This window comes from Mus caroli, chromosome 9 (assembly GCF_900094665.2).
Source record: "Mus caroli chromosome 9, CAROLI_EIJ_v1.1, whole genome shotgun sequence".
In the NCBI taxonomy this organism is placed as follows: domain Eukaryota; kingdom Metazoa; phylum Chordata; class Mammalia; order Rodentia; family Muridae; genus Mus; species Mus caroli.
The window spans coordinates 110,801,026-110,814,197 of NC_034578.1; the positions used below are offsets into that span (position 1 = coordinate 110,801,026).

A 13,172-nucleotide genomic window follows, 5' to 3' on the forward strand; every position below is an offset into this window, starting at 1 on the left:
TGCCAGCTACACTGTGTTAGGGTTACCCAAGTACTTGTACTATGTTGTATAGGTACTATGTACCAGCTACACTGTGTTAGGGTTACCCAAGTACTGTGTACCATTTTGTGGTGGTTTGATGGCCCACAGGCTCACAGAGAGTGGCATTAGGAGGTGTGGCTCTATTGGATGGATGTGGCTTTGTGGGAGGAATTGTGTCACTGAGGTCTCAGATGCTCAAGGCAGGCCCAGTGTCTCCCTTCCTGCTTCCTGCTTCCTGCTTCCTGCTGATCCAGATGTAGAACTCTCAGCTCCTTCTCCAGCATCATGTCTGCCTGCCTGTTGCCATGCTTCCTGCCATGATGAAAATGGACTGAACCTCTGAACTGTAAGTCAGCCCCAATTAAATGTTTTCTTATAAGAGTCACTGTGGTTATGGTGTCTCTTCACAGCACCCTCAAACCCTAACTAAGACACATTTATATTGTGTTATGGTTTCCCACCGTCTATACCGTGTACCATTTATAGCGTGTTAGAGTTTTACAATGTGAATGCAAAATGTCTCCCACAGGCTCAGGTGTTTGAACACTTGGTCTCTGGCTGCTGGTGGTATTTTAGGAGGTGTGCATCTTTTAGGAAGTGGCACCTCAGTGGAGGAAGTGGGTCACTGCAGTGGGGAAGGTGGCTGTGGGTCATTGCAGTCGGGGAAGGGAGGTCTGTGAGTCACTGTAGTGGGGGAGAGTGGCTTACCCTTTATAACCTGGCTCCAATTGTGGCCCAAGCTCTCTACTTCCTGGTGCACTGAGTTGCAAGGAGTCCCAGCTGTGTGCATCTGCCACCATGATGTCTCCCACACCTTCTTTGGCACGATGAGCTGCACTCCTTGAATGGTGAGCTGAAGTACCTGATTCCTCCCCTGCGCTGTCCCATTTGGGTAGCGTAGTGCCGAGGAAAACAACGAATCCCAGGCATCATAAACCATTGATATTACTGCAGGCACATGAAACACACATACAAAGGCTACATGCAAACACTTCAGATTTTATAGAAGGAAGTGGGGCATCTGTAGATTTTGGTATAGAGGCCCTGAAATTGATTCCCGAGAATACGTAAAGGCAACCACATTGTTAACCATCTCGGATACAACAAAGGACCCCTGGGTCAAAGGGCCCAGGATGAGAAAAGAAGGTGAATGCCAAAGACAAATTTAAACACACGTGCACACGCACACACACACACACACACACACACACACACACAAAATTTTAAAATGTTACAAAAGAAAGTTATTTTTAAAGAGATGTATTTTTATGATTTTTAATTATGTGTATATTCGTGTGTGCCTGTGTGTATGTGTGTGCATGTGTGTGTGTGTGTTAGGGGATCTGTGCACATGAGTGCAGAAGCCATCAGAGGCTAGAGACACTGGATCCCCCTGGTGCTAGAGTTACAGGCAGCTGGGAGTAAGCCCAATATGGCTACTGGGAACTAAACTTATGTGCCCTGCAATAGCAGTATCCACTCTTAACTGCTGAGCTGTCTTTCCAACATCCCCACCAAGGAGAGTTATTTAAAAATCAAACAAACAAACAAACAAAAAACCCAACAACAAGAATCCTTGAATTCTATGTTGTGATGAGTTATGTGAGCGAAGGAATAATAAGAGAAAGAAGAGACACTGAGGAAAATGAGGAGACAGGAGAACAAGAGGGAAGAAAGCCTATGTCCTCAACTTCTGACGGTCCTGCAGGGCCTGTAGGCACACTTGCGATCCCAACACTTGGGAAGTAGAGGCCCCGGGGTTGCAAGTTTAAGGCTGGACTGGGCTATATAGTATGTTTTCTAACTAAAAGAAGATATATTTTTTGAAAGGACAAAGAAGAGGATAAATACATTATAACTGAGCCAAAACCAAAATCAACAACAACAAAACCAAAAAACAAACCAACCACCAAACAAACAAACAAACAAAAAAACAAAAACAAGAAACAAACTAAACAGCAAACCTCCATAAATATCTCCATGAAATCACAGAACACTTCGATGAAAGGAAGAGCGAAACACGACTTAACAACAAATGAAGAAGAAGGGCCAGGGTATCAGTGGAGCCTTTTCCAAGTACACACGCCTTTCCACTCTCCAAAATCCCACAGTAGAGTAAAACTTCTCATTCCTTGGGAATTGGCAGTGGAAGGGATGAGAGTGCCCTTCACTTGATCACCTTTGGTCATGCTCTACAGAATACTAATTAGTGATTCCAACACGGCTTGCAAGGACTCAGGACACATTTTTATCCTCAGTCTTTTTGAGGTTCTAATCTAAACTGGGCTGTGCAGATGTAGGATCAAAAACGACAGGGAAAACCAAGATAGTGTGGGATGGGAATCCGAACACAATGTACAGCTGAGGTTGCTATAGAGACGTCTCAGGTAAGGATGTTACAAACACCAAACCATGCTGACTTTCAGTGTGTTAAAGATCCTTTCTCATGCCTAAACTCAAAAAATACACTTCAGAAAACTATCCTACGATTGTATTTATCAAAGGAAATTCTTAAAGACAAGAGTGGCTGGAGAGAGGGCTCCAAGGTTAAGAGCACTTGATGATCCTTCCAGAGGACCCAAGTTCCATCACCAGCACCCACCAGGTGTGTGTGTATCTGTAGCCCTAAGAAGGGTGGGTACCTCTGACCTCAGACACTTGCTCTAATGCATATATAGCCTCCCCATAATAGAAAACAATAAAAATAAATCTTAAAGAAGAAAAATAAGTGAATCAGTACATGCATTTGTACTTAACTGCACATTTTTACTCAGATTTTTAAGTGTGGTGAATCTTCAAATCTTGTAATTTTAAGCCTTGGAAGGTGAACTTAGAACGTTCACCACATAGCCATTGTAAAAACATCTGAGGGTGACTCTCTTGAGAAACCCAGGCCCACGTTTTGTTGTTGTTGTTGTTGTTGTTGTTTGGGGGGGGGAGTGGGAATTATCCTTTTCCTCCAGGTCTCTGTACTTAAAACAATGTAGCTTTGCTTCACTGTGACATTCTACTCTGTGGCATAGGCAAGTGTATTAGTTACCTTTCCATAACTGCTGTCAAATAACTGGACAAAAAGCTACTTGGTGGGGGTGGGGGTGGGGGTGGGGGTGGGGGTGGGGGTAGGGGTTTGTTGTAGCTTAGAGTTGCAGAGAGGAAGACATGGCCGCTGAACTATGGGTCCAGCCTTGTCAGGAAGCTGACTGAACACATCTCAACTGCATCCGGAAAGTCCAAGGAACAGGAAATGGAGCCAGACTGTAAAACCTCAAAGTCCACCTCCGGTGACGTACCTTCTGCAGCAAGGCTCCGCCTCCTGAAGGTTCTATTACATCCCTAAACAGCACCACTAACTGGGTACCAAAGAGGGATGGGATGAACTGGAGTTTGGTTTTCTCCGTGTGATGACTTGGTCCACACAGAGGGAAGATATTCCTAGCACAGCCCATCTGATCACATGACCAGACTGATCATCGTTATACAGTGAGAAAAAAACTATACAGAAATTACTTAGGTGACAGTTTAGTCAGCCATTTAATAATACCATGTCCAACAAATACAGTCTAGCAAAGGAGGAATGCTTTGGTCAATAGCTGGCCTGGAATGGAAGGACCCTCTGGTGGTTTGAACGAGAACGGCTCCCAAAGGTTCATTTATTTAAATGTTTGGGTCCCAGTTGGTGAACTATTTAGGAAGGATTAGGAGGCGTGTTGCAGGAATTATTAAAAAGACTATCAATATCCTGCACTATGTTGGCACCCACATGGCACCGGCGGGGTGTTCTCATCTTGGCAAACTCTCTGGCCAAGTGCTTCCTGAACCGTCTCCACCCAACTCGCTAAGTTCCCACTGGCGGGTGGTTACCATGCCAGCCCCATGCTTCAAAACCTCCACGGCCTTGGTGGTGCACATCAGGCAAACCCACGCTTTGCCCCTGTACTTTTCTCTCTGGAACCCAGTCAAGTCGCTTCGAGAAGAAAAACACCACACAAACTTAGTTCTGAAACAATGGTAACTCCATCTCTGGGCACAACAGCTAGAATCCGAATCTTGTAAGCCATATGAAATCAAATTCCTCCAGTGGTGAATCCTGGCAGATCTGCCATGAAATGGAGAGGAGAGACCCTAGCAGGTACATCTTGCCCTTTCGCTGTCCCCAGTCAAAAGCCCCTACTCTCTCCTGCTTCCTCTCTCCCTCAGTCCAACCTAGAAGCCCCCCTACTCTCCCAGTGATTGATCCCTTTATTCATTTGGGAGTTTCACAAGAAGTTACCTGAGTCTGTGACTCATTCCTCATTCCAGACAACCCCTCCTGGGAGAGCAGAATTTACATCAAAATACAGGCAGCACAGATCCATCCACAACAAGGTGTGTTAGAGTAGGTGTGTCACTGGGGGGTGAGCCTTGAGGTTTCACTAGGCTTGTGAATCAGATGTGAGCTTTGAGCTCTGCTCCGGTGCCATGCCTGCCTGCCTATTGCCATTCACCCACCATGTCGGTTATGGACTCACCGGAAACTGTAAACAAGCCCTCGACTAAATGCTTTCTGAATATGCTGCCTTGGTCATGGTGTCTCTTCGGAGCGGTAGAGCAGTGAGTGACTAAGGTAGACCCTCTGTTACGGTTTGTATATCCTTGGCCCAGGGAATGGTATTATTAGAAGGTGTGGCCTTGTTGGAGTAGATGTGGCCTTGTTGGAGTAGGTGTGTCACTGTGGGTGTGGGCTTTAAGATCCCATCTTAGCTGCCTGGAAGCCAGTATTCTGCTAGCAGCCTTCAGATGAAGTTGTAGAACTCTCAGCTCCTCCTGCACCATGCCTGCCTGGATGCTGCCGTGCTCCTGCCTTGATGATAATAGACTGAACCTCTGAATCTGTACGCCAGTTCCAATTAAATGTTGTCCTTTATAAGACTTGCCTTGGTCATGGAGTCTGTTCACAGCAGTAAAACCCTCACGAAGACACACCTCATTAAGAGCATCCATGTGTTAATATTTAACACACTCTCTTTATGAGAAGCCAAGGCAAGTTGTCTTTGTAGTACCACAGGCTCAATAGTTAAAACTGAAATTTCAGCAGTTTCACTTTCATTTGGAACTTCTGTTAGCTTTTCTTTCATGCTTGTCTTGTGTTTGAGTCACACTATCAACAGCCAACATCAGCTGTCCACAGACCAGGCAAGGTTAAGGAAAGGCCACGTAAGAACTCTTAGAAATCTCCAAGCAGATTTCTATGCTGGCTGTTTAATTTGCACCCCCACCAGCAGTGAATAAGGTTTCTTTTCTTTCCACACCTTCTGCAAGGTTTGTCAGACTTGGTGATAGTCATTCTGACAGGTGAGATGGTGTTCTCCAAGTAGTTTTAATTTGCATTTACCTGGTGGATTGGGATATAGAATATTCCAAAAAACAAAAAACAAAAAAACCAAAAAACAAAAAAACCCAGTTATTGGCCATTTGCATTTCTTTTTTTCCCCCCAAAAGCTTTCTAATTTTGATGTGTGATGTTTATTTGTAAGTATTTTCAATGATAAAGTTCATTTAAAATCTTAATTATTGCAAAATCCAGAAAATGGAGATCAAAGATATGAGATTTCATCTCACTGCAGTTAGAATGATCATCACCAACAAATACTGACAGGGTGTGTCTGTGTGTGTGTGTGTGTGTGTGTGTGTGCGCGCGCACATGTGATTCTCTCATGCTTCTATCGGATATGCAAATGAGTGCAGCCATTTATGGAACTCATCATGGGGGTTCCTGAGAGCCTAGCTCTGGGGACATGACCCAGTAGGAAAAGTGCTTGCTGCCTAAGTATGGAGACCTCACTTCAGATCTCCAGCATCCCATGAAAGTTGGGCATGGTGATGGAAACCGAACCTGTAACCTCAGAGCTAGGGAGAGAGATAGGAGGATCCCAGGGCCTTGCTGGCCGGCCAGCCCAGCCGAAACAATGAGCTACAGATTCACTGAAAGACCCTGTCTCATAAAACAAGATGGGTGAAAGACCTTGATATTAATCTCTGGCCTTCACACATGCGCACAGCCCACATGGGTCAGTGTACCTACACACAAATGTGTAGCATGCATAGCACCCCCCCCCTTACACATGCATTCTGAAGACAGAGATACCAATGCCTCATGATCAGCCAAACCACTGAGGTCAGTGGGATGTCAACAGATCATAGGGATAACTACATATCCATGTTTACTGATGAGCTCTTCATTATAGCTAGGGTCCTAGTCCTAGTGCTGTGAAGAGATACCGTGACCGAGACAACTTACAGAGGGAAAAGTTTGGCTTTTTGGATTGCTTACAGCTTTATAGAGTTAGCTGATTATCATCATGTCAGGGAGCATGATGGAGGGCAGGCATAGTGCCGAGGAAGCAGCTCAGAGCTGCATCCTGATCTGCAGGGGGAAGGGGAGGGGAAGAGGGGATGGGGAGGGGAGGGGGAGGGGGAGAGCACTGAGGCAGGCTTTTGAAACCTCAAACCCAGCAACACATCCCCTTCAATAGCGCCACATCTCTTGATCCTTCCCAAACAGATCCCGCCCCCCACCCCTGCCCCAACCAAGTATTCAAATATATGAGCCTGTGTGGGGACCATTCTCACTCAAACCACCACAGCCATGATATAGAAACAGCTCATATACACATCAGCAGGTGAATGGATTTTTAAATTTTGGTTAAAAATACACTGTAGTGTATTGTTCAGCCATAAAGAAGAACATAATTTTGCCATTTTCAGGAAAAATTGAAGAAAGCCAGAAAGACAAATATTTAGTACTATGTTTGATATGAAGAATACTTTTGTTGTTGTTGTTGCTGTTTTTAAAGACACAAAAGTGGAAATTCAGCTAACTGGCACTTCCTGACGGTTTAGACATCCCCATGTTTTCCTTCATCTGTTTAACAAGCGTGTGCAAGCCATCTCTCCAACGTGTAGGGAAAGCCCCAGAGTCGAGGCAACGGATCTGATGGCAGAGTCAGTGACTACAGGAGTTCTTAACTGTAATGGACACGTGTGCAAGCATTGTGTTTGAGACTGGGCTGCGCTGAGGGAACACAGAGGGGCTTCTCAAGTTGCTTTGCACTATGCGGGGGAAGGGGGGACTCTGAGCACATTCACGAGCATGGGATTAAGTTTGAGCATATGGGTTTGGGAAGTGCACTCTGTAAGAAGGGCCTCTCTGAGAAGCCCGCATATTATTTGTATATATAATCATAGTGGTTACTGCAGTTAGTTCAGACTTCAGATTCGGAGGCAGGCACAAGGAATCCCACTCCCAGCTCAGAAGCTATTGGTAATTATTGGCAGCTGCTGGGGGAGGGAGAGCTGGCTTTCTTTAAGGGTGTGGCCCTTGGTAGGTTGACCTCACTATCAGTAAATGGTCTTACACCCAGGAATGTAATAGCACAGACTGGACCTGATCTGGGGGGAGGGGGAGATGAGGATGTAGAGTTGGGAGGAGGTGAGTTGGATATGGTCAAAACACATTGTAAATTCTCAATTAATAAAAAAAAATTTTTTAGAGAACATTTTGCTGTTTTTTGTTTTGGAGTTTCATGGATTTTTAAAAAATCAATTGTGATTAAAAAAAACCTATTTAATAGGTGTGTGTGTGTGTGAGTGTGCATGTGGCTGCCATTGGAGGAGGGCAGTTCTCGCCTTTCACCTCACTGAGACCGGTGTTTCTGCTGCTGAGCAGTGTGCTGCAGGCTAGCTGACCTGAAACTTCTGGAGCTTCAGCCGGAGTCTTCTATCTTCACCGCCCATCTCAGCTCTGGAAAGCTGGGATTCCAGATGCTCTGGTCACATCCGGCTTCTTACATGGGTTCTGGGGAGGGAAGACAGGTCGTCAGGCCTCTGTGACTTCCGCCCACTGAACCATCTCCCTGGCTCAGTCGGTTAGGGTTTTTAAGAGATATTGTACTAAAAACATTATTTTCCCTAATTACTAAGTTTAGTAATTGAGAAGTGTGTTCGCTACTTTTCCTGTTGCTGTAACTTCACAAGAAACAACTTAGGAAACTTCTGGCGTTTGCAGTTTAGGAAGGGCTATAGTTCACCATGGTAGGGAAGGTGGGGTGGCAGGAGCGTGGGGCAGCTGGTTACATTGCGTCTGCATCCAGGAAGTTGAAGGAAAAGGAAGTGAGGTAATACCAAGCCAAGGCCCCTCCCCCAGGGGCCCACCCCTTTCTTCAGTGAAGGTCCCTAACCTCCTGAACAGCATCACCAACTGGGAATCAAGTATGCAAGTACCTTGAGGCTTGAGGGGACATTTCACATTCAGAACACAACAGGAAGAGAGGAAGGCATCCCTTGGTCACTTAAAGAGAATGTTCCGGGTAGAAAGGACAGCGTGATGATGGACTTTCTGGGTAAAAGCAGGATGATGGGCTAGTCCTCAGAGGGGATACAACCACCTAAGATGGGTACCACTGGCTGATGGGATGCCTAGAACAGATGTGATTGGCTTGGTGGGGCTGTGGGCTGGGCAGGGTGGTGAGGACCTGCCGGTAATAGGAGTGAGGGTGGATGCTGCTGGAATAGGTGATATGAGGAAGTCTGTCCAGCGCTTTAGGGTGTCAGGAACATGACAAACACTTATTCTCGATTTCGTTCCTCTGACTGTGAGCGAATTGTGGCCCCAATCCCTGCAGAGCGGTGAGGCCAGGCTCTTGCATGTCTGTCGTTGATCCCCTTGGGTACGTTCTGTTTGTTCCCTCCGTTTATAATTCTCTTGAGACTTACGCAAACAGTTTGTGGTGACATTAATGGAATTCAAAATCCAGGAAAAACTGGGTGTGGTGCTTCAAACCTTTAATCTTGGGAGGCCCTGTCAGGGGAACTGCCAAGAGTTCAAAGTCTGTAGTTCCACGGCAGCTTGAGCTATAAAGATCCTGCCTGTCTCAAGAAATCAACATGAGGTTAGAGAAATGGCTCAACAATTAGGAGCAGGTACTGTGTTTGCGGAGGACCCATTCAAACCCTAGCTAGGAGGCTTGTAACTGCCTTAACTCCAGATCCAAGGGAATCTGACGCCTCCTTCTGGCACCCACAGGTACTGCACTCACACCTGTTAAACCCACCCAACACCCCCACCCCAGACATACACATATACACATAATTAATTTTTTTTAAAGGCCAGCCAACTAATAATCAAAAACAAAACAAACAAAAAGCACAGAATAAAATCCTACCTGTCTATTGACTACCTCGGTAGACACGAACTTTCATTTTTATGCCTTTTCAGGACTTGCAGGAAAGCCAATTAAAATGCTTCTAAGTTTCTTTTTCCTGTTGCTATGACAAAATCAACTTGCGGGAGAAAGGGTTTATTCTGATCAGTTCTCTGTCTATAGTGGCAGGGAAGTCACCGAGGCAGGAGCCTGAAGCAGCTGATCTCATTGCATCTGGACTCCACAGCAGAGAGTGCTGGCTGTCCTAGGTGCTTCTCTGTTGCTGTGATAAAGCCATAACCAAAAGCAATGTCTGGAGGGAAAGGCTTATTTTGCTTATAGTTTACTGCCCATCATTGAAAGAGGCCAGGGCAGGAACGGAAGCAGAGGCCACAGAAGAGTACTGCCTCTCGCTGGCTTGCTCTTGGGGCTCACTCAACCTGCTTTCTAACACAACCCCGCATAGGGATAGCTCCGCCCATAGTGGGCTGGGCCCTCTGAAATCATAAGTCATAAGAAAACCAACAATGCCTCCGACATGGACCCAGGCCAGTCTGATGGAGGTGGCTTCTCTGTGGATATCCCTCTTTCTAGATGACTCTTGTTTGGGTCAAGTTGACAAAAATTAACTGGCACTTTCTCCACTTTACATAGCCCAGGACCCCTACGTAGGGGGTAATCTGTGCCACAGCTAAGATGGATCTTCTCATACCTATTAACATAAGGAAGATAATCTTACACTACTGGATGCATCCCCAGGACCATGCTACACTGCCTGTCCTGTTACATGGCTTCCTGCAGATAGACTCAGTAGACGGAAGACCATCTCCCACTAGGATAAGTGGTATGGACAGTAAACTCTGAGGCCATAGTGGACTTCAGTGTTTCTTGGATGTTGTTGCTGGGGGAGAGCTGACATACAACGTTGTGGTGGACAGCTTGAAGGGTCTTGATATGGAAGTACAGCTATGGGAACGTCATAGTAACTGACTGTGGACTTTTCTACCACTCCCCAGTTCTCCTTATACCAACCTCTTTCTTCCCCTCTTCTCTGCCCCATCTCTGTGGAACCATTCCTCGCCTCTGACCGCCATAGGTCAGCTTTTGATAGACACCTTTCATTGGCACCTTTCAATACATCGTCTTTCAGTTTGGGCATCAGCATAATTGTTTTGAGGTCACACTTGTTATTCCTGTTGTTATTTTACACGGTTTCCCTTCGTTTATAATGTATTCCACTGTAAATTTGTAACATTTGATTTTTCTTTTAAATAATGGGCATGTTTAACGACTGCACCTTGCTCAATCTCCTGGCTTTTCAATGTTTACTCAAATATTTCAATATAACTAGACAGAGCAAAGAAAACATCCAGAAAGGCCAAGTGTAGCTCTGGTCTTTGAGTCAACCCCTCAGGACCTGATATTCTTACACAGCTCCATTTCCTTTGCGTGCATGAGTGTTTTGCTGCCTGCGTGTCTGTGTACTACATGTGGGGATGCTGTCCGTGGAGGGCCACAGAGGGCATCAGGTCCCCTGGAAATGGAGTTGCAGATGGTTGTGAGCCTCCATGTGGTTGCTGGGAACTGGTCTCAGGTCCTGCAAGGACAGCCAGTGCTTTTTGTTTGGTTTCAGACGTGGAACAAGGGACTGAGGTGCATATTTTACATATTAAAGCAGACCTGGCCATTAGGTTCTCCCATCATTCCTCAGTCCCTACCTGGCACACCTTGCCCTCAACCCTGATCTTTCCAGCCCAGGGGATGGGCTGCCCTTCCCCTAGAGGCTCCTCTCTATAATCTAGACAACATTTCTTCCCCTCCCCTCCCCTCCCCTCCCCTCCCCTCCCCTCCCCTCCCCTCCCCTCCCCTCCCCTCCTCTCCTCTCCTCTCCTCTCCTTCCTTCTCTCCTTCCCACCATCCCTCCCTCCCTTCCTCTTTCTTTTCCCCCCTCTCCTAATCTTCCTCTTCCTCCTTCTTATTTTCTCTCTGTCTCTCTCTGTCTCTCTCTGTGTCTCTATCTCTCTCTCTGTCTCTCTCTCTCCTTCCACACCCCTTTCCCTCTTTCTCCACCCACTTCCTGGTCTCAATCTTTGAGGCCAGTGAACTCACCCAAGAGGAGCTTCCCAATAAACCTGCCTTTAATACATTCTAATCTGGCTTGGATTGGCATTTCACCAGCAGAGAAATAACTTGTCACTTAGCTGCTGAGCCATCTTTCTAGCCTAGGACCTTCTGTTGTTATTTGAGAAATGGGATTGTCACTCTTCTCAGAAGCACAAGGGGGTGGGGGATGGTGGTGGAAGGAGACGGCATATGTCCTTGCTAGACAATTATTGTGTTCCCCTTCTTTGTGATACATTTTGCCTTAGGTTTGAGAAGTTCTCAGGTTCTTATCTTTGGGAGTGAGCTGGTCAGCTCCGGCAGTGTGGAGAAGACTCAGAGAATAGAGACCACATGTCTGAGGGACCCAGCTTCCCTCTCAGCTCCTCAGAACTCTCCTGATTTCCATCGCCCACACTTTCATTTGGTCACAGAGCTTAGAGTGGAGGAAGGGCTCCTCCGTTCTCACTATTCACCGGACATTTCCCCCAAGGCAAGGAACACTCCTAAGACTCTGTGAGTCTTTGTCACCTTTTTCTTCTGTTTTCGAGACAATGTCTTATATAGCCCAGGCTGGTCTCAAACTCACTATGTAGCGAAGGTTTACTTTGAGTGCCTCAATTTTCCTGTCTCCAATTCTCAAATGCCTCCACACCTGGCTGTTGTCTTATTATTATTATTTAAACAAGAGTAACTGGGGGCTGGTGAGATGGCCCAGTGGTTAAGACCACTTGATGCTCTTGCTCTCAGAGAGGCCTCTAGTTTGGCTCCCAGCACCCACATCCGGTGGATCATGAGTACTTATAACTCCAGATCCAACTCCCGATGCCCTCTTCTGCCTCCTCGGGCTTACATGTAAACATACACGTCGACACATAAATAAAAATAATCTTACGATGAGACTAATAATAACTTGCCTCAGAAGATAAATTTCAGGTCTCAATGAAATGATACATTCAAAACCTTTAGTATGTTTCCTCCCAGTATATAGTAAAAATTTAATAAACACCCACTGTAACAAATCATACTCAAATGGAAGAAGATGTATAAAATAAGCTTAACTGTCTTGATCTCAGATAACAACTCCCCCCCCCCCCCCCCCGCAAACTCCCTCGTGAACTCATGGACCAGCTTGAGTTGTTTCTCCCGTGGGGGAAGCATGATGGTCTGATGGGTGAATGGTAGGAAGTGTCTCTTAGACGACCTTTGTGCTACGTCCCACAGGAAGAGGGCCGTGTCAGGTGCGAGGTGTTTCAAAACAACACAGTGACCTTTAAGGAAAATCAGTGTATTCACCCAGCGAATCTCCCAAGAAAAGAAGAGCCAGGCCTTTAGTGCTGGGTTTTTGTTTCCCATTGCTTATTGTTGCCTGCAATGTACTAAAGGTTTTTAACCTCAGATCTGAGGAATCCTAGAAAAGGTAATCTTGAAATCTGTAATAGATACGCCATGAAGTGGATACAAAGAATGAGGGCCAAAAACGTGGGTGCAAAATGCAAATTGTTGGCCAGATCCTTCGCCCAGGGGCTACCTCACAATGAAATCTTTTCAACAATAGACAACTATCCAGCTATTATTACCTACTGAGTTCATGTCCTATGCTTCTATTATTATTACTATTAATAGTGGTAATTCCACATGTGCATTCTGCTCTTTCTCTGGCTGACCATTTGATAACTGTTCTCTAGTCCTTATGCTGACTTCCTTGAACAGCCTATGAGTTAGGTCTGTGACCTGACCCATTTGTAGAAACTAATGCTTGTTCTTCCTCTGCTTCCAGGGCTAGAGTCTACTCTGTGTTTCCCGCCTCTTCCCATTCACTGAAACACACCGATACAGCTTTGCTCCTATCATCTATCATCTTTCCCATAA

General features: G+C 45.9%; 1 long non-coding RNA gene across 1 annotated transcript in view; it reads right to left on the reverse strand.

Moving 5' to 3' along the window:
* LOC110302185 overlaps nucleotides 1-7,836 on the reverse strand; it is a 13,952-nt gene extending 6,116 nt beyond the window's left edge. Inside the window, exons 1-2 of the long non-coding RNA XR_002378785.1 lie at nucleotides 7,747-7,836; nucleotides 730-969 (exon numbers count right to left, since the gene is read on the reverse strand). This is a non-coding gene — a long non-coding RNA (uncharacterized LOC110302185). The remainder of the gene's footprint in view (nucleotides 1-729; nucleotides 970-7,746) is intronic.
* Nucleotides 7,837-13,172: the final 5,336 nt, after the last annotated feature.